This window comes from Notechis scutatus, chromosome 3, assembly GCF_049901735.1.
Source record: "Notechis scutatus isolate UNSWTSFEM ecotype Mainland chromosome 3, rNotScu1.2, whole genome shotgun sequence".
Taxonomy (NCBI): Eukaryota; Metazoa; Chordata; class Lepidosauria; order Squamata; family Elapidae; genus Notechis; species Notechis scutatus.
Window position 1 is genome coordinate 10,516,675 of NC_142011.1, and position 24,624 is coordinate 10,541,298.

General features: G+C 43.5%; 1 long non-coding RNA gene and 1 pseudogene across 1 annotated transcript; one reads left to right on the forward strand and one right to left on the reverse strand.

Annotated features, from left to right (window-relative positions):
- The window catches only part of LOC148131079 (uncharacterized), a 264,949-nt pseudogene that overhangs the window by 180,902 nt on the left and 59,423 nt on the right, over positions 1-24,624 (forward strand).
- On the reverse strand, positions 1,956-12,340 carry LOC148131080 (uncharacterized). Its single transcript, XR_015748421.1, has 2 exons — positions 7,897-12,340; positions 1,956-3,574 (listed from the first exon to the last, which is right to left on the reverse strand). It is a non-coding gene; the product is annotated as an uncharacterized LOC148131080 (long non-coding RNA).

Genomic DNA, 24,624 nt, shown 5'->3' on the forward strand with positions numbered 1-24,624 from the left:
TTATGGGCCCCGCCCACACCAGGATATAAAGAAACAACACAACAAAAAAAAAAACCACAAAAAAAAAACACCACCAAAAAAACAACCGGCAACACCCAAAAAACCAAAAAAAAAAAAAGAAAAAAAAAAACCACCAAAAACCCCCCCACCCCCCCCAAAACAAAAAAAAAAAACAAACCAAACAACCCAAAAACACCACCCCCCCCCACCCCAACCCCCCCCCCGCTTATAGTAACCTATGACTGATACTAAGTGTTGTACCTTAGGATTCTTGATTAAAGTATTTTATTTTTTCTTAGGTACACGGAGAGCCTATGCACCAAGACAAATTCCTTGTGTGTCCAATCACACTTGGCCAATAAAGAATTCTATAAGAGTATACCGATTGAATCTAACCACGTTTTGCTGAATTACACCCCAAGTCTGGTCTGCAGTTCACTGTTGCAACATTGAGGCTAAGAGACCAACGCGCCACTGAAAACCCATGCCGTAATGCTGGTTCCAAAATACACTCGCCAGTGTGAAAGTTGAGCTGTATTCTTTTCTAAAGTGCACTGTTACCATCTGCAGAAGGGAGGGGGGACATCTTTTCAAAGCTGCAGTGAAGATGCCTAACCTAGTCAATTCTGGGCTGCAAGACAGAATAATAAATCAAAGCTAAATCCAGACAAGATGGAGAGGCTAATTTGAGTGGTGCGAACACAACCCAAGGGATGGGGTTATTATCACTCTCTGCAATGCACCCTTGTCCTTTCTCTCCACCGGACAAGGGATTCTCCATCCGACTCAATTCCTAGCCTCCTTAGGTCAGAAGTGGGGGGAAACTATGGCCCAGTTATGACTTGTGGACTTTTTTTTTTTGTAAAAAGTTTTTTTTTTATTTTTTTCACATTTCAAAAACATCTATTTTAGTGAACAGCATGATTCCAAGTTTTCACATTTCCATACAAACATGACCTTGGTTACATATTCATCTTTCACATTTGATTTTATATCCTATCGTTACATTACGTATTTTCTATAAATTTTCTCAAGTACTTTTCTCAAATTTATTTTATATGTTTTCTATTCATTTCTTAACCTATTTCTTTTTACTTTAAATCATTCTCATATTTTCATATTCGTTATACTTCTTTATACTTTTATCTGTCAGGTTTGCAATTTCATCGCATATTTTTATTTCACCATTTCAAAAATTTCATCCCAATTCAAACAATTCAAAAAGGAAAAAAATTCCCCTACAATTACCAATTTGAGTGTACCACCCTTTTAGCTTATACATCATTTAGTTAACTCCTCTTTAATTCCCAATAATTATTTGGCTTTTAAATGATCACACTTAATAATTATGGCTGGCTCAGGAATTCTGGGAGTTGAAGTCCACAAGTCATAACAGGGCCATAGGCATCTCCCAGAGATGGAGGCAAAACCCAATCACCTCTGATTGATGTTTAATTTAATTAATTCCATTTCTACGCCATCTATCTCATCTAAGTGACTCTGGGTAGTTCACAACCCCATATGACAATTGCAGGTAGTCCTTGACTTACGGGACACAATGGGGACTTTGAATTTCTGTTGTTAAGTGATTCACACCCAATTCTACGACCTTTTTTTTTGCCATGTTTGTTAAGCAAATCAGTGTGGTTAAGCAAATCACGCAGATCCGGCTTCATCATTGATTTTGCATGTCAGAAGTTGGCTGAGAAGGTTGTGAATGCCGATCACTGGGACGCTATAACCGTCACAAATATAAGCCAATTGCCAATTTTGATCACGTGACTGTGAGGTTGCTGCAATGGTTATAAGGGTGAGAAAGCCACATTTTTTTCCCCGTGCTGTTATAACATTGGTCACTAAATAAATGGTTGTATGCCAACAACAGCCTGCATATTTTTCCCACTTTGGAAGAAAATGATTTCAAAATACAGGTGAAACTTAAAAAATTAGAATATCGTGCAAAAGTTCATTTATTTCAGTAATGCAACTTAAAAGGTGAACCTAATATATGAGATAGACTCATTACACGCGAAGCAAGATAGTTCAAGCCATGATGTGTCATAATTGAGATGATTATGGCTTACAGCTCATGAAAACCCCAAATCCACAATCTTAGAAAATTAGAATATTGTGAAAAGGTTCAATATTCTAGGCTCAAAGTGTCCCACTCTAATCAGCTAATTAAGCCATAATACCTGCAAGGGGTTCCTGAGCCTTTAAATGGTCTCTCAGTCAAGTTCAGTAGGAATCACAATCGTGGGAAAGACTGCTGACCTGATAGTTGTGCAGAAAACCATCAATGACACCCTCCATAAGGAGGGAAAGCCTCAAAAGTTAATTGCAAACGAAGTTGGATGTTCCCAAAGTGCTGCATCAAAGCACATTAATAGAAAGTTATGTGGAAGGGAAAGGTGTGGAAGAAAAAGGTGCACGAGCAGTAGGGGTGACCACAGCCTGGAGAGGATTGTCAGGAAAAGACTTTCACAAGGAGTGGACTGAGGCTGGAGTCAGTGCATCAAGAGCCACCACACACAGACAGATCTTGGACATGGGCTTCAAATGTCGTATTCCTCTTGTCAAGCCGCTCCTGAACAACAAACAACGTCAGAAGCATCTTACCTGGGCTAAAGAAAAACAGACCTGGTCTGTTGCTCAGTGGTCCAAAGTCCTCTTTTCTGATGAGAGCAACTTTTGCATCTCATTTAGAAACCAAGGACCCAGAGTCTGGAGGAAGAATGGAGAGGCACACACGGCAAAATGCTTGGAGTCCAGTGTGAAGTTTCCACAGTCTGTGTTGATTTGGGGAGCCATGTCCTCTGCTGGTGTTGGTCCACTGTGCTTCATTAAGTCCTGGCTCAACGCAGCCGTCTACCAGGAGATTTTGGAGCACTTCATGCTTCCTTCTGCAGACAAGCTTTATGGGGATGCTGACTTCATTTTCCAGCAGGACTTGGCACCTGCCCACACTGCCAAAAGCACCAAAATGCACGACGCATCCGGACCATGGGCTGCAAGTTTGACAGCCCTGCTCTATCCGGTCATATCTGATTCTAAGGAACAGTGCCGCATTTCCTTAGCCGAGAGAGCCAGCATTGTCTGAAGATGTTTCCGCAGTCATGTGCCCAGGATGACAATATGCCCAGGCACACAGAATCCTGTTACCTTCCCACTGAAGTGGTACCTATTTATCTACTCGCATGCTTTCAAATTGCGAGATGGGCAGGAGCCAGGGCAAGAACAGGAGCTTGCTCCATCCCGCAGCGCTTGGGTTTGAACCCCATTGTCAACTTTCTAGCTGCTTTCAGTTTCTTAGTCACTCCGCCTTCATACCCCTACAATGGCTTACACTGGTTGCTAATTTGTCTCAAGAGAAGATTCATGATGCTATCTGCGCGATTTGGGTCTAGGATCTTTTGAGAGAAGGCCTTGGTGATACCCTTCAATGCTGAGATCACCTGAGGAAATTGGTCCATCGATGCTGTGAGATTGGCCCGCAGCAATTTGGCATCCAGCCTCTCCAAATTGCTGAGGTGCACAATTTCCTGCTGTGTTCCAGACCCTAACCTCTTTGTGCCTTTGGAGAACAAATAATATGGTTTTAAAAATCTAAACTTTTAAAGCAAAATCATAATTGTTCTTGGCTTAAAATGTTTATTACTTTTGGTGTTACTGCAAACTATGAGGGTTTCATAAATCTAAATTAATACACGTAAGATGCAAGCAAGCACACACCAAGTGTTTCTGAACCCCCCTGATCTAAATATTATTATTATTATTATTATTATTATTATTATTATTATTATTATTATTCCTAAGCATGTTACATAGGAAATATTTTGCTCAATTAATTAGTTCTCATGTGGGGGTGAAAAAGCCAGGGAAAGTTAAGGACTTTCAGTGCTGCAATCTTAAAACAAAAGCACTGAAAATGTAACGCAGTTGGATAATGAAACATCTACAAGAAAACAACCAAGCTCAGAAAGCACCAAGGACACCACCAAACCCCCCCAACAACCCAAAAAACCCAACAACCCTGAAATTAAATTTTCTCAAAACAGGGCCTTGCAATTTACCATACACCGAGTTGAATGCAGTTTGCCAGCCACATAAAGTAGGACTACTAACTTTTCTTCTTTGTGCCACATTATCAAGCAATGCTCGACATCTTGGACTTTAATAGGTCACTATGCCAATCTGTCGAACTACATTTAGCAATTGTAATTAGGATGGCCACGTGCCCTATTGAAACAGAAAACGGATCATATTGCATTACGTGCACGTCGAATCATATAAATAGAAAAAAACAGGGTTGTGATTTAAATAGTAATAAAACATGTGTCCACAGAAAAGGCATGAGAATGGACAGGTTTCAGTTGCCGAAACTAATTATGGGTAGGGAACTTCTAAGCAGCCCACTCCCGTCTTCAAGGATTATCTCTGTGCACTGGCACAAAGCAGAAAGCACCAGCCTGAGGATGGCGATTGGGACCTCGCCGAAACGTCGCCAAGATACTCTTAATCTTACATGGGAAAAGACCTGAACACACCTAGACCTACAAACCAGTACCCGTGAAAATCTACAGTTCGGATGAGATCCGAGTTTAAATGCAATGCATAACAATTCAGCAGATCTATTTTTAACGAGCTAGGCTCCTTGTACAAAAAGAACTACCAATGATTTCAGCTGGACTTCCACAAATGCCCTTTCGATTTAATGGACCGAGACCCAAGATGGTTTGCGCGTTCCCAAACAAGCCAGCTCCCAGTATGGTCCTGCAGTTTGGGATATGGAAGGGGTTGGGTGACCTCCCAGGGCTTTGAAAAGACAATCATACCTCTGCAAAGAAGCATGGCATCTCCATGCGCCTTAGACCAAATGACTGCAGAAGCTGCCCAGGGAAATGAAAACGGTCCAAAGGGAGAGAGAGGATTCATGATTCAGCGGTGGGAATGTCTAGGGCAGGGATGTCCAGCCTTGGCAACTTTGAAAAACTTATGGACTTCCAACTCCTAGAATTTCCAAAAGCCTTAAAATTGCCAAGCTTGTTACACGCCCCTGCTTTGGACATTCCCACCACTGAACCATGCATCGTCTCTCTCACTCTGAACCATTCTCATTTCCCTGGGCCGCTTCTGCAGTCATTTGCTATACTTAGAGAGGGCACCTGCTGTTCAAGCCAAAGATCACTGCTTTTGGCAGCCATGCTTTAACCCAGATTATTTCTCTTACACCTGTTGTAGCCTGGCCTTGCAATAAGTCTCTCCTCTAAAGAGCAGAGGTCATCTGAGATCAATAGGTCCACAAGGGCGAGTTGGCGGCATCCTTGTATAAAAATACACTTTCTAGAATGCTGCAGCGGCTCCCAAATTTGGTCGGTGACCTTAAGTCATCTTCCTCACACTCACATCGGCCCCGTGTTAAGCAAAATCTGATGGCCCACCCTCAAGCCCCTTTTTGCAAGGTAGAATTTGGAAGGGGTGGAAATGGTACGGTAAGATACTTCTTTTTTTCTTTTTAGCAAGAGCAAACCAAGCTAAGATCCGCAAAGAGGACATCTGCTGCCTGCCAGGCCAGCAATTCAAGTCCCGAGAGATCAAGACATGACAACAGATAATCAGAGTTGGAAGGGACCTTGTAGGTCATCTAGTCCAGCCCCCCGCCCAAGCGAGAGACCCTACACCATTTCTGACATCAAGAACTCTTACAGTTTGTCAGGCATCTGGTGACATGCAGCTTTCTTGAACACTTCAGAAGGTATTCTCGTTTGGGAATACTGTTCTGGGTTACCAATGAGAAAAGTTCAGGAAGAGTTAATGCGCCTTGCAGGAAAGAGGAGGGAAAACATCCCAGCCATTGAACTGAATCAAAAATATAGGAGTCCTTTTCACCACGAAGGCATGAAACCGATAAAAAGATTCATGGTTTCCCAGACCAGTAGGCCTCGTTTAATTGCAGCAAAATTAACACTGATTATGTTCATGCAACGCACTTCACCAAATCGGTTAAAATATTATGTGTTTCTACAATAGACAAAACTACATTATGCTCAGACTAGCGTTTATGAGGGGTGGGGTAGTGAGTTAGGCGAACCTAGCCAAGTGTTATTATTTTATGATTCAATGTCTTTTGCAAAGCCCGAAAAATGGGTTAATTCAGCAACTAAGTCCAACATGTTCAGCGCAAGAAATGGATGTACAAAAGACTGATTTCTAATGGCATCAGTGGAATAAACTGCAAAGACTTTCTGAAGCACAACCTCCAAAAAAAAAAAAAAAAAACAACCACCACATATCTCACTAAGCAGAATAGTTCCCCATGAATTGGCTCCTTGACAGTGTATATAATCTTAATAATCTGCTTAATCACGGCATTTCCCCCCTGCTTTTAAAACCTTGAGTAAATATCTACATTTGAGCCCAGAGTCATGGAGATTGGGAAAGTCTGCAAGTAATGTTTTTATAAAAAATATATATATATAACTTTTAAACATGGCAAAAAACTCACAAGAGGGCTAGAAGGAGTGTGCTAAAAACCATCTCATCCCCAAAATGCTATGTAGATTTTCCTGGACTTTCGGAATCTCTCTTTCCATCTCATTTACAAGATGGAAATATGTACATCACAAGTGTACAGATTTCTTTTTTTCTTTTTTCTTTTTAAAGAACTGCAGGTCAATCCATCTGCACTACAGACAAATGCTCTCCAGTTAAAAGGGAAGGAAAAGCAGAGAGGCCCTAACCTCTGTTAGTGTGACAGAGAGAAAGAAAGAAAAGCCTGGAAGTGGACAGTAAAATTTGCTCTGCCGTTGCCTTTCAAAGCCCATACCGCAGTCAGCATATTGAATATTTAATGTCCTGATGAGCGGTTCACCTGCTGACACAGGCAAAGTGACAGAACAATACATGTGCTGGAACTCGGTCATCAATTGACTCCTGGAACTGCCGTGTCAGGCATTAAATAATATTTTTAAAATTCCTCTTTTTAAGGGTGTGTGGGTTTTTTTTTCCTTCCATCATCCATACATGAGCACCAGCGCGAAGATCCGTGCCTGAAATACATACTTCTTTACATTCCATAGTTGGCCAGGTTCATATGGGCATATAAAGAAGTATGTCATTCAAGCAGGCAAGTTTGGGAAGAAACGCCCAACTTAGGAAGTCACCGATTAAGTGGGTTTAATTTGTGAAAGAAGAAGAGGTGGTATTTTTGGGGATAGTTTTCTTCATTCACCTACTTCCTTGGCTGTATAATTCACCATCCAACTAGAGACACAGCACTTGAGAAACTCGAAAACCCACCTAGTTATCCAGACATAACTCTTCACCAAGCATTTTCTCTTTCCCAGAAGAAGGCAATATGGATTTGTACGGAAGGAACGGTTCACCAAATTCATTAGTCACAAAACAAATCTCATTTTCATATGAAAGCTCACTTAAACTAATGACAAAAAAAAGAAGAAACACATTTTTAAGGGTTGGCCCCTCGAACTAGAATGGATTTGTGAATTGTCAACCCAAGTAGGCTAGGTTTTTAAAATCAAAGAGACTTCTATAGCATTGGAAACTTTCAGTTATGATAAATAAAGCCAGGATGCATTATACAGAATGAAGAAAAAAAGGTTTAATTTCTTCACACGTGCAGGATATGGGTTGCTCCCCAGTCAACAAAGACAGACAATGTTTCCCACATGCTTTATAGAAGCCAAATGTTCATTACCTCCACAGAGAAAAATCAAGTGTTTATTCTAGGCGAACTAAACATCTTCCATTGGCTATCAGAAAAGGAAACCTACATGCATGCACATCTATATGCTCTCTCACACATAGAATATAGAGGTGTTTTTTCTTCTTCTTCAGCTTAATTATTTTAAAAACATAAAGGAAGCTCCCTCTTACCTTAAAGGTCCACTGTTTAAAAAAACAAAAAAACACACAGACAACCCATTTTCTGTAAAGCATCATTGCTGACACAGCCCGATGGAAACAGTCGAAATGAAAAGCTTGCCTTTTTTTTTTTCTTCATGGGGTCTTTTACAGGGGATGAGTTGTTAAGGCAGGTGGGATTTTTCCAAAAATAAAAAAATAAAATAAAAAAAAGATCTCCCCGGACAAACTCTGCAGGATTCCTGGAAGAGACAGCCACACCGAACAGCATGGGACACAGCCCGGAATGGATGGACAATGTAGGCCAGAGGAGAAACCAAATTCTCCTGGTTGCAGAGGGTGTGCGTGAATGAGAGCGAGCGTGTAAGTAGTATCCATGTGTGTGTGTGTGAATTCCTGCAGCTTCCTTCTGCTTGCACCAGGCAGTTTCTCTTTCTCTTTTTTTCTCTCTCTCTTTTTCTCTCGCTCTCCTTTTCATCTCTTCCCACTGGTTACTTCACAGCCATTCTGAGCTTTAAAGTTCCCCCTAACAATGAGGTCCGAATAACATCCCCGGGAATGGTAAGAGCGCTGAACAGCAACTATTATGAGCAGGGTTTAAACATCTAGCAAGCCAGGAGATCACACTTGGTGCATAAATGCCTCGTTCAGCACTGCTGTGTAGTATGCTTTGCTGGTCCACTCACCTACTCCATCTGATGGTTCCCTCCTCTCCCTCTCCCTCTCCCTGCCCCTCCTCTCCCCCCCAACCCTCGCTGCCACCAGTCTTGATCAATACCAATTTATAGGCAAATGCGGAATGCCTGCCTTAATGTTAATGAATTTTGCCATTTCTCACAGGCTTCTAATGAACCCTTTAAAGAGGGTTTAAGTAAACTTAGCAAGTGGCAAACTAAGCACTTTGGAATACTTAAATTATATTGACCAGTCCTATAGCTCCACCCTCCAGATTGCATTTTGAGATGCTAACTGGGAGGTAAACACGTTCCCAACTTGTTTCAAGCCACGGTTGCAAATACTAAATAACTCATTACGATTCTTCCTGTTGGTGTCATTATTCCAAAACTGTCCCAGTAGTTCACAAGTTCCATTTAATCACTCAATTCTGTACTCCCATTTTTTTTTGTTTCTCAAGCTAATCAAGTTAAGCATCTTTTTCCCCCCAAAGGATGATAATATGGTAATTAACAATCTCTTGATTTTTCCATCAGTCAACACTGATTTATAAAATCTGTTTTAACTGTAACTGCAGCTGAATTCTCAGTTAAGAGAGAGAAACAAAAAAAAAAAAAAAGCAAAGCGGAAATTAGTCTGAGTAAAATCAAATCAGGTTAAAGAATTTGAGCATATTGTTGCGTGTATGCTCACACCCACATTCTTAGAAGGGACTACAGAAAAATGTTAATTCCCAAACCTCATCAGCAAAATTCCAAAAGAACAGATTTTATGGACCTCTCTAAAAGCCTGCGGATAGTTTTCCCTAATTCTGATAAAGTTATTTCCAAAGTGCCACAAGTGGATGGACACAATTCATTTCATTTATTTATTCCTTTCCGCCTTTCTAAATTATTTTAGAGAATGCTTGAAGGCTGCCGTTCTGATACTTTTCAAAGTGTCCTTGCTATATATTTTTGCCAAAACCGATTCATTGGCACCCACAGGGTTCCTTAATATTAAAATGTAAAGATGGAGAACAGAATCCTATCCATGCCAAAGAATTAAGAAACTGCATGTGATAGAAAAGTCACCTCAAAGTTTCCAAGTTTGGCTACAGATTAAGGGATTTTTTGTTTTTGTTTATTTGTTTTTCCTGCTATTTGGGAGAAATGCTTTTTTTGTATTATATTTGCTTTGTGTGCTATGCTGGGTTAAGATGCCAAAGGTGGATTCCTGGCTCTAACCAGCCCCCTTTTGCCTTTTCTTGTAGCACAGCAGAATTATATAGCTCAGCTGCTGCTTTTACATTTAATCAGGGTTATTTATCATTTTCACACCCTCAAGGATAACAGAGGACAATTCAAGATCCTTGTCTTCATCTGGAATGATTGGTTTATTCCTGGTGAGGAAAAAAATCCTGCATGAATAGAAAGTGTACATGGGTAGAAAGCTATAGAAGAGTGGTGGGTTTTGTTTCGAAGTTTTAAGGAGGCCAAATGTTGAAGATGAAAAAAAAAATTATCTCTTCTGGGTGTGGTATTTCAGGGGCATCATGCTATGCCTTTATGCTTAATCCGCACAGCTTCCTTCTTTATCCTGCAGTGACAACTTTGATGGTTGGCAACACAACCTTCAGGATAAGAAGGTGTACCTTCTAAACGGAAAGACCAAAAAACAAAAAGGTCCCTCCAAGAACAAGTCAGAGATAGGAAAGTTGGAGCTAAAGAAAGTCTGGCTAAGCCTGCCACCGATGAGCAACTATTTATTTAATTGGCTCCGTTTTCCACATTAACAAATGATGCAAATGACACAACTGAGTCAGTTCTAAAGAAATGCAGCAATTACCACGACAGTTTCTCTGACTGTGCAATTGTGGACAGTCTTGATGAGGTTTAGGACTTCCATTTTTCCTTATGCACCCATGCATGACACACTATTAAGGAAGACTAAAACTCAAAGGGTAGAGGATGAAATTCTTTGGTGCATTTGACTTGGAGGAAACCCACTTGAATGACTGGATCTACTTCACAGTTCAGGATCGTAAAACCCCAACTGTAACCTACACAAGAAACAGATAACCATGCATTACCCAGCTAGAGGGACACAGCTATAAATGTACATATATACTTTGCACCTATGTGATATCTGCATAACAGGGTGGAAAGACCTTCCATATTCAGCCCTTTGGAAGTAATTTGAATAAATGGCACTTTATATTAGGCAGTAAAGGTGCCTTTAGGAAGGTAAGCCTGCTTAGCACATAGAAGCCCTGCTCATATCTTGGTTAGTGCATTCTTGGTTATTGCATGGCTTTAGAAAGCTGAAGGAAACCATCATATAAAGATGGTCTTCAAAGGCCAAAAAAGAGAGTGAGACCCAGTCAAGAAGTGTTCTTAAGTGTGTAAGTTCCCTTTTCCTAATTTTAAAGATTTTTCTTTGGGGGGGGGGGAGGGACATCTCCAGCATCTATTTTTTGCTGGTGTCCTGTTTCTTTCTCACCTTCACCTTTTGATTAGCCATAAATCACATAGATTATGTGATTGTTAATGCTCCTTGGGCTGGCATTTCACTGGTTAATCACCGCAGCATTGCAATCACAGGCAACTTAAGCTAAGTTTAACTATCTTGCATGTGTACTCTAACCACCCCTGCCTCTCCTCCTCCTCCTGCTGCTGCCTTCCCTTTCAATGCCATTTGAGCTTTTCAGACAGTAACTAATATCAAACATTTCTCTTTCACCCCCCACCCACCCACCCCCCATCCATCCCCTCTTCACAGCTGTCATTACCAGCTCATATCTGAATGAGGCATTTAAAAGGTTGGTTTAACCTTGTAAAAGGATCTGGACAGTCAAAGTTCTAGCATTTCAGTTCAGATTATTCTAATCCACTGCTTGCGCTGCAGTTTTTTTGTTTTTTGGGGGGTTTTTAAATGCGGAGTGTGTGCTACGGCAACAAAATGACAACAACAGGAGGAAAAAAGGGAGGAGAAGAGAGGGAAAAGAGAGAATATCCAAACGGACCTAACATTAACCAATTCCACCCCCTTTTTTTTTTTTTTAGGAAAGCACGCTACATGGATGCCCCCACTGCTGGATCCAGAAGCGTGCATTTTAAGTGCACGCATACACACAAACACCCAGAGAGGGAAGTTGGTTGCATGCCCATTAGAAGGGTCTTCCAGCAGGTCACTTTAAAAGAAAGCTAAGCTGGTGCAATTGAGAAGGGGAGAGAGAAAAGGAAGATCGTACAGAGGGAAGGAGGAAAAGGATGGGGGGGGAAGAGAGGGAGGAAGGAAGGAAAGAAGAGGGAGGGAGGAAGGAAAATGAATGGAGGGAGGGAGGGAGGAAGGAAAGGAAAGGAGAAAACGGAAAAGAAAGGACATACCAGTTAGAAGAATGTTTTTTTTTTTTTTTCTGTTGCAGCAGTGGTAGTCAACCGGCTTTAAAGCTGAATCAGCTTTCCGGAGTTAGGGATGCGTAGAGGAGGGTCAAGGAATCACAAGGTAATAACGCGTTGCATGCAGCAGCCGTCAGCCTTTTTTTTTTTCCCCTCTCCCCTTAAAGCTAATCTCTAATGCAGAAGGGGAAAGAGAGAGAGAAAGAGAGAAAGAGAGAGAGAGAAAGAGAGAGAGAGCAGGCCCACTAATGGAATTAGCCCATCACTCGGGGAATGAATGAGAGAGAGAGAGAGAGAGAGAGAGAGAGAAGGGAATTCAGGCAACCCCACCCCACTCCTCTCCCTCCTCCCCACAGACATCCCTACACACACACACACACACACATCAACCTCCCCCAAAAAAAAAACCCGGGCACCACTACCTCGCTCGGCTCTCCCTGCAGCATCTTCGGCTAAGGTGTGTGTGGTGAGGGGGAGAGAAAAGGGAGGGGGGCCGCTCCACAGAGCCGGAGGAACCCGGCAGAAGCCGAGCAGGAGTTGAAGAAAAAGTGCCGTTCCCGGGGAAGCCGCTTCGAAAAGCCCCTCGGAGGAGGAGGAAGAGGCGTTTGGGAGTCGGGGGTGGGTGGGGGTCGCGCAGAAGAGGGCGGCGGTAGTACTTCATGGGAGCTTGAAGGGGTGGGGGGCGGCGGCAGAGGAAATACCCCTCTTTCCTCGCTTCCCCCCACCCCTGCAAAAAAAAAGTCCCTCTCTGCGCCCACCCACCCTTGTTCGCCAAGTCCGGCTGTTCTTTTTTTTTGCCCCCCTTCCACCCACCCACCCCCGGTTGCCCTTCCGCCCCGCAAAGGTCAGCCTGAGAGAAGGCGCGAAAGAAAAAGAAAGAAAGAGAAGAAAAGAGGAGGAGGAGGAAGATGAAAGGGGGTTTGAGGGAGGGGGGGGGGTAAAGGAGTCCGCACGGAGGTGCGGGGCGAAGCGTCTGGTCAAGAACCGCATCCCCCTTTCCGAGGCTTTTATACGCAGCGAAGCATCCGAAACACGCGTCCAAGCCAAGTGGCCTCTTTCGGTTGTCGTCCCCTCCACCCCACCGATCCCTCCCTGACCATATTTAGTCAACCAGGGCAAAAAATAGCCCGGGCAGCTGGAGATGGTGGAACAGGGGGAATAGTTGGACTTCAGTTCTTCGTTTCCCTCAGCTCAAATTGACTACTAGCCCTGCAGGGTCCTGACTCACCCCCCTCTCAACCCCCCCCCCCACCCTTTTCGCCCCTTCAGGTTCACACACAAACCCTTCTTCTTTTTCTTCTTCTTTTTCTTCTTCTTCTTTTCCTCCTTGGTTATTTTTAGCCAGGCCAAAGCCAGAGAGTCTCTCGTGGGCTTTCTTTCGCACTGGTCCTGGGCTTGGCTTGGCTAGGCCTTGGCTACGACTGGTCACGGAGAAAGGAGAAATAACAGGGAATCCCATGAATTAGACAAGGTTCACACAAGATCTGAGGACAAAATCACACTAGACAATTGTCGCTTTGTGTGAGACAGGTAGTCCTCGACTTGTGACCGTAAGGGAGCCCAATGTTTCTGTAATTAAGCGAGGCATTTGTTAAGCCGCTAAATGTCTATGGAGATTCTCGGTCATCCAGGCCATGGTTGTCCCAAAGGTGCTTTTTTCAAGAGGCAATTGGACTTTTCTGGTTTGTTTTTTTTTTCTTTGAAGATGTTTCCCTTCTCATCCAAGAAGTTTCTACAGCTCTGACTGGATCCAAGACTGGATCCTTCCATTTCCCCACCATCCAGTCAGAGCTGAAGAAGCTTCTTGGATGAGAAGGGAAACGTCTTCAAAGCAAAAAAAAAACCAGAAAGTCCACTTGCCTCTTGAAAAAGCCCTTTGGGGATTTGCTAAGCGGGTTTCATCTCAATTTGCGACCTTGCTTGACACCGTTGTTCAGGGAATCGCTGCAGTTGTGAATTTATGGAATGTGGTTGTGAAGTGGATCTGGCATCCCCGTTGAGTTTGCTTGTGAGAAGGTCACAAAAGGGGATCACATGACCCCAGGGACACTGCAACCGTCATAAATATGGACCAGTTGCCAAGCATCTGAATTTTGATCACGTGACTTGGGATGCTGCAACGGTCATAAGTGTGAAAAACGGCCAGAAATCACTTTTTTCAGCAATGAAACTTTGGACGGTCACTAACTGAACTGTTGTAAGTCAAGAACCACCTGTATTAGCCCTGCTGGGTTCTGACTTGGCCCTTTTTCCCCCTTCATATTTCTCCTCCTCCTCTTCCTCCTTGGTTATTTTTAGCCGGCCCAAAGCCAGAGGCTCTCTTTTATTCTGGTCTGGCCACCCCCAGGCTTGGCTAGGCCTTGGCTATATATGGTCACCTATAATAAAGGAGAATATTTGTAGCTCAGGGTTGAAATGATGGGCCCTTGGTGCTCTTGGAGCTTGCTTGTTTTCTTGCAGACATTTCATTACCCAAACTAGATAACCTCATCAGTGCTAGTAAGGAGTGGAGTTTGCTCTCAGTTTATAGATAGAAGAGATAGCTAGAATACTTTATTGGCCAAGTGTGATTGGACACACAAGGAATTTGTCTTGGTGCAAATGCTCTCAGTGTACATAAAAGAAAAGATATATTCATCAAGAATCATAAGGTTCAACACTTAATGATAGTCATAGGGTACAAATAAACAATCAAATCATACTAGGAGACAATCAATATAATACAATATTATACAGTAGTCCTCGACTTATGACCACAATTGAGCCCGACATTTCTGTGGCTAAGTGAAACATTTGTTAAGTGAGTTTGGCCCCATTTTTCTTGCCACAGTGGTTAAGTGGATCACTGCAGTTGTTAAGTTAGTGACATGTTTATTAAGTGAATCAGGCTTCTCCATTGACTTTGCTCGTTGGAAGGTCGGACACTGCAACCGTCATAAATATGAGTCCATTGCCAAGCATCTGAATTTTGATCACGTGACCATGGGGATGCTACAACAGTCATAAGTGTGAAAAACGGTCATAAGTCACTTTTTTCAGTACCGTTGTAACTTTGAATGGTCACTAAATGAACTGTGGTAAATTGAGGACTACCTGTATTCTAGCGGCTTGCTCCTTGAGTGTTTTAGAGATTATTTGGTTGGGCGGTTACTGTTGGTTTCTTTGGCAGTTTCTTTTATTTTTTTGAAAAATAAATATTTTGACAACAAATATAAACAAACACAAACGTAAAACAGTAAATAAAACCTTTCAATTGTACAGTGTGTCAGTTGGTACAAATCTCTTGTGCATATTATCTTTTCCTTTAAAGTTTAGATTAAAATTCATATTGTAAAAAACCTATCCATATCATGTTATCTTATTGTTAAATCATCATTAGACTTTAACTACACATTGACTTCATCCTTTTTGAGCAAATTTGAATTCTTTCCATAGTAATCAGTTATAATATATGATTTCATTGTATTATCTTTACTATTGTATTATATTCACATTATAATGTGTTTCATTTCTCTATTTTCCTATCTAGCCATTGATAAAATAAATCCCATGTTTTATAATATTCTTTTTCTTCTTGCTCTCTAATTGCCAATATCAATCTACTCATTCCTGCACATTCCATGATTTTCTCTTCCTTGGCAGTTTCTTGATCGGGGTATTGTTTACGTGATTGTTGGTCTGATATCCATGTTGTCTTGATTGTTGGTCTTCATCCATGTTGATCTGAATGCTGACTGCAGGTGGAGAAGTGCCGGGGGTCCTTTTTTTACCCCTTTCTAGACAGACTTAACCATAGTTTCAATTGGGGAAAATGTGAGCATCCTAGACCAGGCCAAGTCCAAAAAAGCCAGGGAAATTTCTAGAAGCCTGGCACTCTGACAAATTGGCCACCAATAGATCAGAGGTGGGATTCAGCAGGTTCTGACCATTTCTGGAGAACCGGTAGCGGAAATTTTGAGTGGTTCGGAGTACCGGCAAAATACCACCTCTGAGTGGAGATTTTACAGTATCCTTCCCCTGCCACGCCCACCAAGCCGGTAGCAAAAAAAAATTGAATCCCACCACTGCAATAGATATATAGACATTTACAGCATCTGTAGACTGCAGGAAAGAGACAATCAACCAGCCCAAAAGGCACTGACAGGAAATCACATTCCTCCCTAAGCACTGATGATGTTACCTAGTTTGGGAAATGAAACGTCTGCAAGAAAACAAGCTCAGAAAGCGCCAAGGACCCCTTACGTATGGTCAGTCCTCTTGCGGCAAGGAGCAGGCAAGGAGCCTGGGCAGGGGTGGACTTCAAAATTTTTAGCAAAGGGTTCTCTACCCGGTTGCTGGGTGGGCGTGGCCATGGTGGGCGTGGCCTAGTCGGCCTCCTGCACCATGTCAAGGGGGGGGCGTTTTTGGCCTCCCCAGGCTCCGGAGGCTTTCCTCGAGCCTCAGGGAGGATGAAAACTGCCTGCCCAGGCTCCGGAGGCTCTCTGGAGGCCGGAAATGGGCCCATTTTTTGCCCTCTCCGAGCCTCTGCGGGTGCCCCGCACTTCTCTGCATCCAAAATAGGACATGGGGGTGACTCCCCTGGGAGGGGCAGGGTGGAGTGGGCCAGGAGTGGGATTTGGGGGTTCTCCAAACTGCACAGAATCTTAGCTAGGGGCTCTCATGAACCCCTGTGAACCCCCAGCAGCCCACCCTTGGGCCTAGGCCTTGGGTGGGTGGGCAAGATGAGCTCCTGGGTGGGCCAGGGACAAGCCAAGGATGGGGGTCCTTACTGGGACTGCAGGAAGGGTGCTTGGATGCAATGCACCACTTTTTTCAGGCCAGCTGGGCAGTTTGGCTTGGTCTTAGCGTGGGGCTATTGTGCTGCCCAGGGGATTTGGGCTGCAAGCAGCAAGCAGCCCTTTGGCTGGGGAGGATGGGGATTGTGGTTGGAGACATCAGGCCCCAGGTAAAGGGTCTGCTATGGGTTGGACTGCTATGTCCTGCTGTACCTTCTCGTGTCCTTCCTGCTCTTTAAAAAGGAAGAGCGTCTAAAGACGGAACTAAGGAACCAAAAGAAGGGAATATACTGCAATCACGTAATATTCTGAAGTTTCATTTCTCACTTAATCCATTTTCTGGCTTCACGAAATACATTAGTATTGTTAACCAACCAGACAGGCTGAGTTCAGATAACAGACTAAGCTACGCACACATCCACACATGCAAAATGATTCAAGATTCAGAGTAGCCAAGCTTCCCCACCTGGGTGAAGGTGGATGCTAGGACTTTAATCATCAGATTCCATTTGTTGTGTGAATGGAGCCAATGACACCCATGCTTTTTAATTCCCTTCACAGGTAGTCCTCGAACTTGAGGGCAACCATACAAACTGAAATAATAACAGATAACAGATAATCAGAGTTGGAAGGGACCTTGTAGGTCATCTAGTCCAACCCCCTGCCCAAGCGGGAGACCCTACACCATTTCTGACAAATGGCAGTCCAATCTCTTCTTGAAAGTCTCAAGTGATGGCGCTCCCACAACTTCCAAAGGCAACTTCTGTTCCATTGGTTGATTGTTCTCACTGTCAGAAAGTTTCTCCTTATTTCTAGGTTGAATCTCTCCTTGTTCAGTTTCCATCCATTATTCCTTGTCTGGCCTTCAGGTGCTTTAGAAAATAGCTTGACCCTTCAGTGGTGGGATTCAATTTTTTTTACTACAGGTTCTGTGGGCATGGCTTGGTGGGTGTGGCAGGGGAAGGATACTGTAAAATCTCCAGTCAGATGTGGTATTTGCTGGTTCTCCAAACTACTCAAAATTACCGCTACCGGTTCTCCAGAACTGGTCAGAACCTGCTGAATGCCACCTCTGGACCTCTTCCTCTCTGTGGCAGCCCCTCAAATATTGCAAGACTGCTATCATGTCTCCCCTGGTCCTTCTCTTCATTAGACTAGCCATGCCCAATTCATTGTATGTTTTAGTCTCCAGTCCCCTAATCATCCTGATTGCTCTTCTCTGTACTTTTTCTAGAATCTCAACATCTTTTCTATAGTGTGGTGACCAAAACTGGATGCAGTACTCTAGGTGTGATCTTAGTAAGGCTTTATAGAGTGGTAAATAATAAAATAACTATCTTCTATGCATAGAAAACAGCATTTTCCCCTTATCTCTTTCAGAAACAATTTAAAAAAAAATGAAATTAAGAAAGAGAGTTGTGTGGGAAAGAATAGTCATCAGTTTAAGCATACTGGAATTACATTTTGCATGTTAAACACATAGGCCTTGGATTAGGACCACAATTGAGACCAGGGTTTCTATTGTTAAGCAAGGAAGTTGTTAAGTGAGAGCATCCAATTTTATGCCACAGTTGTTAAGCGGATCGCTGGCAGTTGTGACATGCAATCTTTAAGCAAATCCAGCTTCTCTCATTGACTTGACCTGTTGGAAGCCAGCTGGGAAGGTCACAAGTAGCGATCATATAACCCCAGATGCTGCAACTGTTCTAAATACATACCAGTTGCCAAACACCCAAACTTTGATCATGTGACTGTGGGGAATGCTGCATTGGTTGTAAGAGCGAGGACCGGTTGTAAATCATTGTAATTTTGAATGGTCAGTAAATGAGTGGTTGTAAGTCAAGGGATACCTATATCAGGGGTCGCCAACCTTTTGACCTCAGGGACCAACAAACTCATAATTTTAAATCCCGCAGACCAGAGACCCTGGGAAAATCCCCCCAAAAGTCTGCAGGAAAATTCCCCACCCCGTTTTCCTACCGATTAATCATTCTTTTGTTTGGGATTGCAGGATACCGTCTCCAGCTCCGTTCTCGGGGGAGAGAGAGAGAGAATTTTGGCTTCATGCAAGGAAGCAGCAGAAGCAGCAGAAGTCTTTCCTTCTCTCCCCCCAAACTCCACCAGAAATGAGTCTTTGTGACACTTGGAGCAGGATGCCTTGCAGGGTCCCAAAGGAGTTTGAGGGAGAGACAGAAAGATTTTTGCTGCTTTCCTTGCATGCAGCCAAAAGCAGAAGAAGAAAGAAGCAGAAAGAAGCAGCCCGGTGGGCAGGTGAGGCATGTGGGGTGAGTGGGGCAAGTTCCCCCCTCTGCCCTTTCCCCCCTCCCCTCACTACCTTGTGTTGTTCTCAATGCAAGCGATGCAAGCCTTGTGTTCCTGCGCAGCCTGGATTAGTTGCTTTGAGGGGTGCTTTGGGGGGTGACATTTCTCTGCGGACCACCAAAATTTTCTCGTGGACCACCAGTGGTGCCCAGCCCACTGGTTGGCAACCACTGATCTATATTATAAAACAAAACCATTGTTGTTGCATGTTTATTGTTGAAGATCTAAATCCACTTTCTGAAGAGGACAATTGGTGGTTGCTATTGGAAAGAAAAACAGTTTTATTTATTCACGTTCCCCAATTCACCTGTCTTCCGGGTGAATTAATCAATACATTGACCAAATTAGCATCCAACCTATCATCTATGGAGATTCTCAGTCATCCAGGTCATGGTTGTCCCAAAGGTGGTGTTTTTTTTTTTTTTTTTCAAGAAGCTGAAGAGGCTTCTTGGATGAGAAGCGAAACCTCTTCAGGGGAAAAAAAAGGGAAGTCCAATTGTCTCTTGGAAAAAAAGCACCTTTGGGCAGGGGTGGGATTCTACCGGTTCTGTCCGGCTCTGTAGAACTGGTAGCTCTGAAGAGCAGCAGACATAGAACCGGTTCTATGTCTGCTGCTGTTTTGGCCCACCCGCCTGCCTGGGCTCTTACCTGTCCTTTATTTCCTGCTTTTTCAACCTCAGCTGCTGTGCGAGGCACAACTGCGGTTGAAAAAGCAGGAAAAAAGTGCTTTTTTCAAATGCTGAAGCAGCGCTGCTCAGCTGTCCAGGCAGCAAGCTGACGAAGATTTACACACAGCGCAGCGTGCAGGGAAGCACATCGTAAATCACCGAACCGGTAGTTAATCCTGTTGTATCCCACCCCTGCCTTTGGGACATCCAGCCTGACATTTTTGGACTGGCTCCCTTCCTTAGGCAGATCAATACTATTCAGATTGCTGCTTGGGGTAGATTTCCATCAATCATACCAGCTTCTACCAGATACTGCTTCTGATGTCACCAATTATGTAGCACCCAATTCTTGCCAAGATGACTCTGTCATCCTAACTTCTCTGCTGGGCGGGTTAAGAGGAGAGTGACATAGCAGCTGAAATAGTCTGATTGCTAAGCAAATACCGAGAAGTTGTTTGAAACTTCAAACCTGACATTGGGAAAGTTCTAAGAGATTTGTCAGCGATTTCTTTCCAACCACACTGGAGTCTCAGCATTTGCTTCCTGGAAAGTTTTGATTCATTCTTCCTGAAGACCTAAAGCATCATCATTGGAGGTGATGGCTTTGTGCTTGGCAACAGCCTTCCTCACCTGCAATAGATCAGAGAACAATCGTGTTGGAAGAGACTTTGGAGGTCTTCAAAGTCCAACCTCTGCTTGAGCAGGAGACCCTATGCCATTTCAGATGGTATCACCTGGGTGATCTCCAGAACCCTGCATGATATCGTGCTAACCAGGGAATTCTAGGAGCAGAAGTTCACACATCTGGAACTGACCTATGTTGAAGAAGGCTATTTTAGTGTCTATGGAGATTCTCAGTTATCCAGGTCATGATTGTTCCAAAGGTGCTTTTTTTCCACCCAAGAGGCAACTGGACTTTCTGATTTTTCTTTGAAGACATTTCAGGGGGAAGAATTAAAATACATCAAGGAAGCCCCCAGAACATGTGGCTGCTGTCCCAGGTGGGCTTTCATCAAAACTCAAAAAAAGACTCTACAGGAGCTCCTCCATAACAGACCATGAAGAGAACAATCAACTAAGCAACGTTGTCAATTTCATACGTTGCAGGCATATCAGAAAAGCTCAGGAGGACCTTCAGCCAACACAACATACGTGCACACTTCAAACCCAAGAATACACTTTAGGCAGAAGCTGGTCCATCCCAAGGATAAAACACCCAGACACAAAGTGAGCCAGGCGGTAGATACAGTGCAATGCAGTGAAATGATCTGGGGAAACAAAACAACCACTTTATAAACGCATGGCACAGCATAGGAGAACAAACCCATCAGGACAAGATTCAGCAGTCCCATCTGCATTTAAAAGGCAAAGGCCACCCTTTTGAAGACAGCAAAGTCCACATTTTGGACAGAGAGGACCGCTGGTTTGGAAGAGGGGTCCAAGAGGCCATCTGTGTCAAAATTGGACAGCCCTCTCTCCACAGAGGGGGAGGGAATATGACATCATCTATCTCCAGTCTACCACACACAGCCCTTTCAGCAGTTCCAAGAAGGCTCCACACCCATTTGCACTACTCAGGTGACCCTGAGGGCACAGATAAACCTCCAATTGGCCTCAACTGCTCTCTAAAACAGGGATGTCAAGCTGGAGGACTGCGGGACAGATGCGTCACACACAGGCCACGCCCACCCCAGCTCCCCGAAGAGGGGGAAACGTGATACATCCCATGACAGCAATGTGACACTGCAAGTTTGACACCCACCCGTGCTCTAAAAGGATGCAAATGACCAGCTGACTGCAAGGAATACAAACGCTTCCATTCCCCACCATCCAGTCAGAGCTGAAGAAGCTTCTTGGATGAGAAGTGAAACGTCTTCAAAGAAAAACCATAAAGTCCAGTTGCCTCTTGGGGGAAAAAAAAGGCACCTTAAGGCTACTTCAGATTTTAGCAATCCCCAGGGACTAGTAGTAGCAACCCCTCTGCTTAATCTTCATGAAGCTAGAGAGAATTCATCTGATGTCACAGAATAAGGTCAGAGGTGGTGAATTCAGCGGGTTCTGACCAGTTCTAGAGAACTGGTAGCGGAAATTTTGAGTAGTTCGGAAAACCGGCAAATGCGGCCTCTGACTGGCCCCACCCTCACCTATCCTCTGCCTCTCGAGTCGCAACTGATCGGCTGGGTCTTCTTTTGTTGCCCTGTACAGGAGAACGGAGCTGGAAAGCAGGTTAGTGGGGTGGGGAGGAAATGGGATTTTGCAGTATCCTTCCCCTGCCAAGTCCACAAAGCCACGCCCACAGAACTGGTAGTAAAACAAAATTTGAATCCCACCACTGAATAAGGTGTCAGTATTTCTCCACCAGATGTACAGTGGTACTCTAGTACCTATCAATAATTCATTCTGGAAGACATGGCAAATACTAAAACCAACAATGACCAAGAAAAACATGTGACTTACCACATGACCTGCTATTTGGCCAGAAGAAATAGCAAGTCACCAGGCAGCCGACGTCAGTATGTTTTTTTTCCTTGTGCGTCAATTACTGGAAGAAAGTCAAGTGCCGGGACAAGTTTTCTGCTTCAAAACATGTTGAATATAGAATTTGATCAGTTCTGAAGCAGTCAAATGCCGAGGTATGGCTGGCTATACCTTCAGAGGATTTTCTTCCGTTTGAAATTGTAGGAAGTTTGAGACAAGCAGGATTGTGTAATTCGTACAAGAGGATGCATATGTGGCACTTGCACAACGTCTGCTCAGCAACTTTAACATTAATGTTAATTAATTAATGACACATTAATGGTGTCATGGCTCCATTGGAGCCCGGTTCAGAAGAGGAGGAAGACTTGGAACCAGGACTGTCCAACTGGGATGGCGCGTCTCCCTTGGCATGTTTGAACAGGCCAGGGGCTGAGGATGATGCTTTTTCCGATCCCCTCGGGAATTGTGGGAGGTAGTTGACCAGACAGAGAGGAGCTGCCTGCCTTCAGAGACACAGGGGAGGGTTAGCGGCTGACAGGCCACGGTACTGATAGGCAGCAGATCCCCTCTGATGAGGAACAGCTGTGGGTAAAGGTTTGTTCTCCGAGCTTGTGGGTTAGTTTCCAAACATTTCACTACCAGACTGGGTAACATCTTCAGCAGAGTTTAGGGAAGGGGTCCCCAAACTTGGCAACTTTAAGATTTGCGGACTTCAACTCCCAGAATTCTCCAGCCAGCTACTCTGGGAGTTGAAGTCCACAAGTCTTAAAGTGGCCAAGTTTGGAGACCTCTGGTTTAGGGGGATGTCAATGTTCTTCTGCTTATAAAGAACTTCAGGTGTGGTTTTGTCAAGTGAGGGCCTTGTGATGGGCCTCGTGATAAGATTACCTCAGGTGAGAGTCACTGGGAGGTGAACTGCTGGTGTGGAGGGTTGCATGGGTTAGTTGAGGGCCGGTGCTCTCTCTGGTTGGCTGTGCAGTTGATTTGAATTCTGAGGGGGTCCATAGGCTCATTGTAGGTCAGTGTGTCTGTTGATGGAACTCCACTGAAGATGTTATTTAGCCTGGTAATGAAACATTCGCAAACCAACCCACAAGCTCAGAGAACAAACCTCCACGTTCATCCTACCCCTGAGCTGCAGATATTTGCCACTATTGCACTCAAGAAAGAGAGCAGTTGATGGTGGCTAGAATGCACAATACTGGAAGAAAGAGAGCATACCACCAGAAACAGAGATAATAAGGAAAATTATGGCCTGTGCAGAATCGAGGGGGAACCTGAGTACTATGAAACATAGAATAAATTCTATCAGTGGTTGCATAGAAGAAGGCAAGGTCAGAACATAAATAGCTATGATGATTAGAATAATTAATAAACAATGTATCAAACAAGAGGAAGTAAAAATTTATGTATCTATAACAATTGTAACGCCAGAATGGCTGCACCGTGATATATTCTTATAATTAAAATAAGAAAGAAAGAAAGAAAGAAAAAGAAAGAAAGAAAAAGAAAGAAAGAAAGAAAGAAAGAAAGAAAGAAAGAAAGAAAGAAAGAAAGAAAGAAAGAAAAAAGAAAGAAAGAAGAAAGAAAGAAGAAAAGAAAAGAAAAAAGAAGAAAAGAAAAAAAGAAAAGAAAAAAGAAAAGAAAAGAAAGAAAGAAAGAAAGAAAGAAAGAAAGAAAGAATGCAGAGAAGAGCAACAAAGACGGCTCAATGTGTCTGTTGATGGAATTGCTTGTGGAATGCCAGGCTTCGATGAACTCACGAGTGTGGCAGGTGGTAGCATGGCCGATCATTTTTGTGTTGCTCCAATTGACCTGATGAAATCTCCTTGTCACAAGATCCATCACCAGACTCAATGATAACTCACAACTGACCCTCACTTGACACGCCCACACCTGAAGCCCTTATAAACTGAAGAACACCGACACTGACATCCCCTAAACTCCATGCAAGATGTTACCTAGCCTGGTAATGAAACATTTGGAAACCAAGCCACAAGATCGGAGAATGAACCTTCACCCTCATCCTACACCCGAGCTACGGATATTCGCCTTTATGGTTTTATGTTTCTGTAGTTTTATTGTTATGAGCCATCCAGTCTTGTGTAGGAGAAGAGCAGACAGAGATGGGGGTGGAGTTAAGCACATCATCAGCTTAGAGTCATTGCATTCCCACAATGACTCCATGTCCAGTTCCTCCTAAATTCTGTCAAGTCTTCCCTGATGCCAATTTAGTATTGGATTTTAGTTGACCAGTTTCTTGTGTAAAGGCTTCTCCTTCTATCCTCCTTCTTCTATCCTCCAATCTAACCTATGGCCATGATTCTTTGCTACTGCCAACTTGTGTTCTAAGGCAGACAACCGTATGAATCTTTTAAATAAATAAATTGCCAATCAGCTAGGTACGTCATGAAGCTCACTTACAGAGACCCTGCTCTCTTT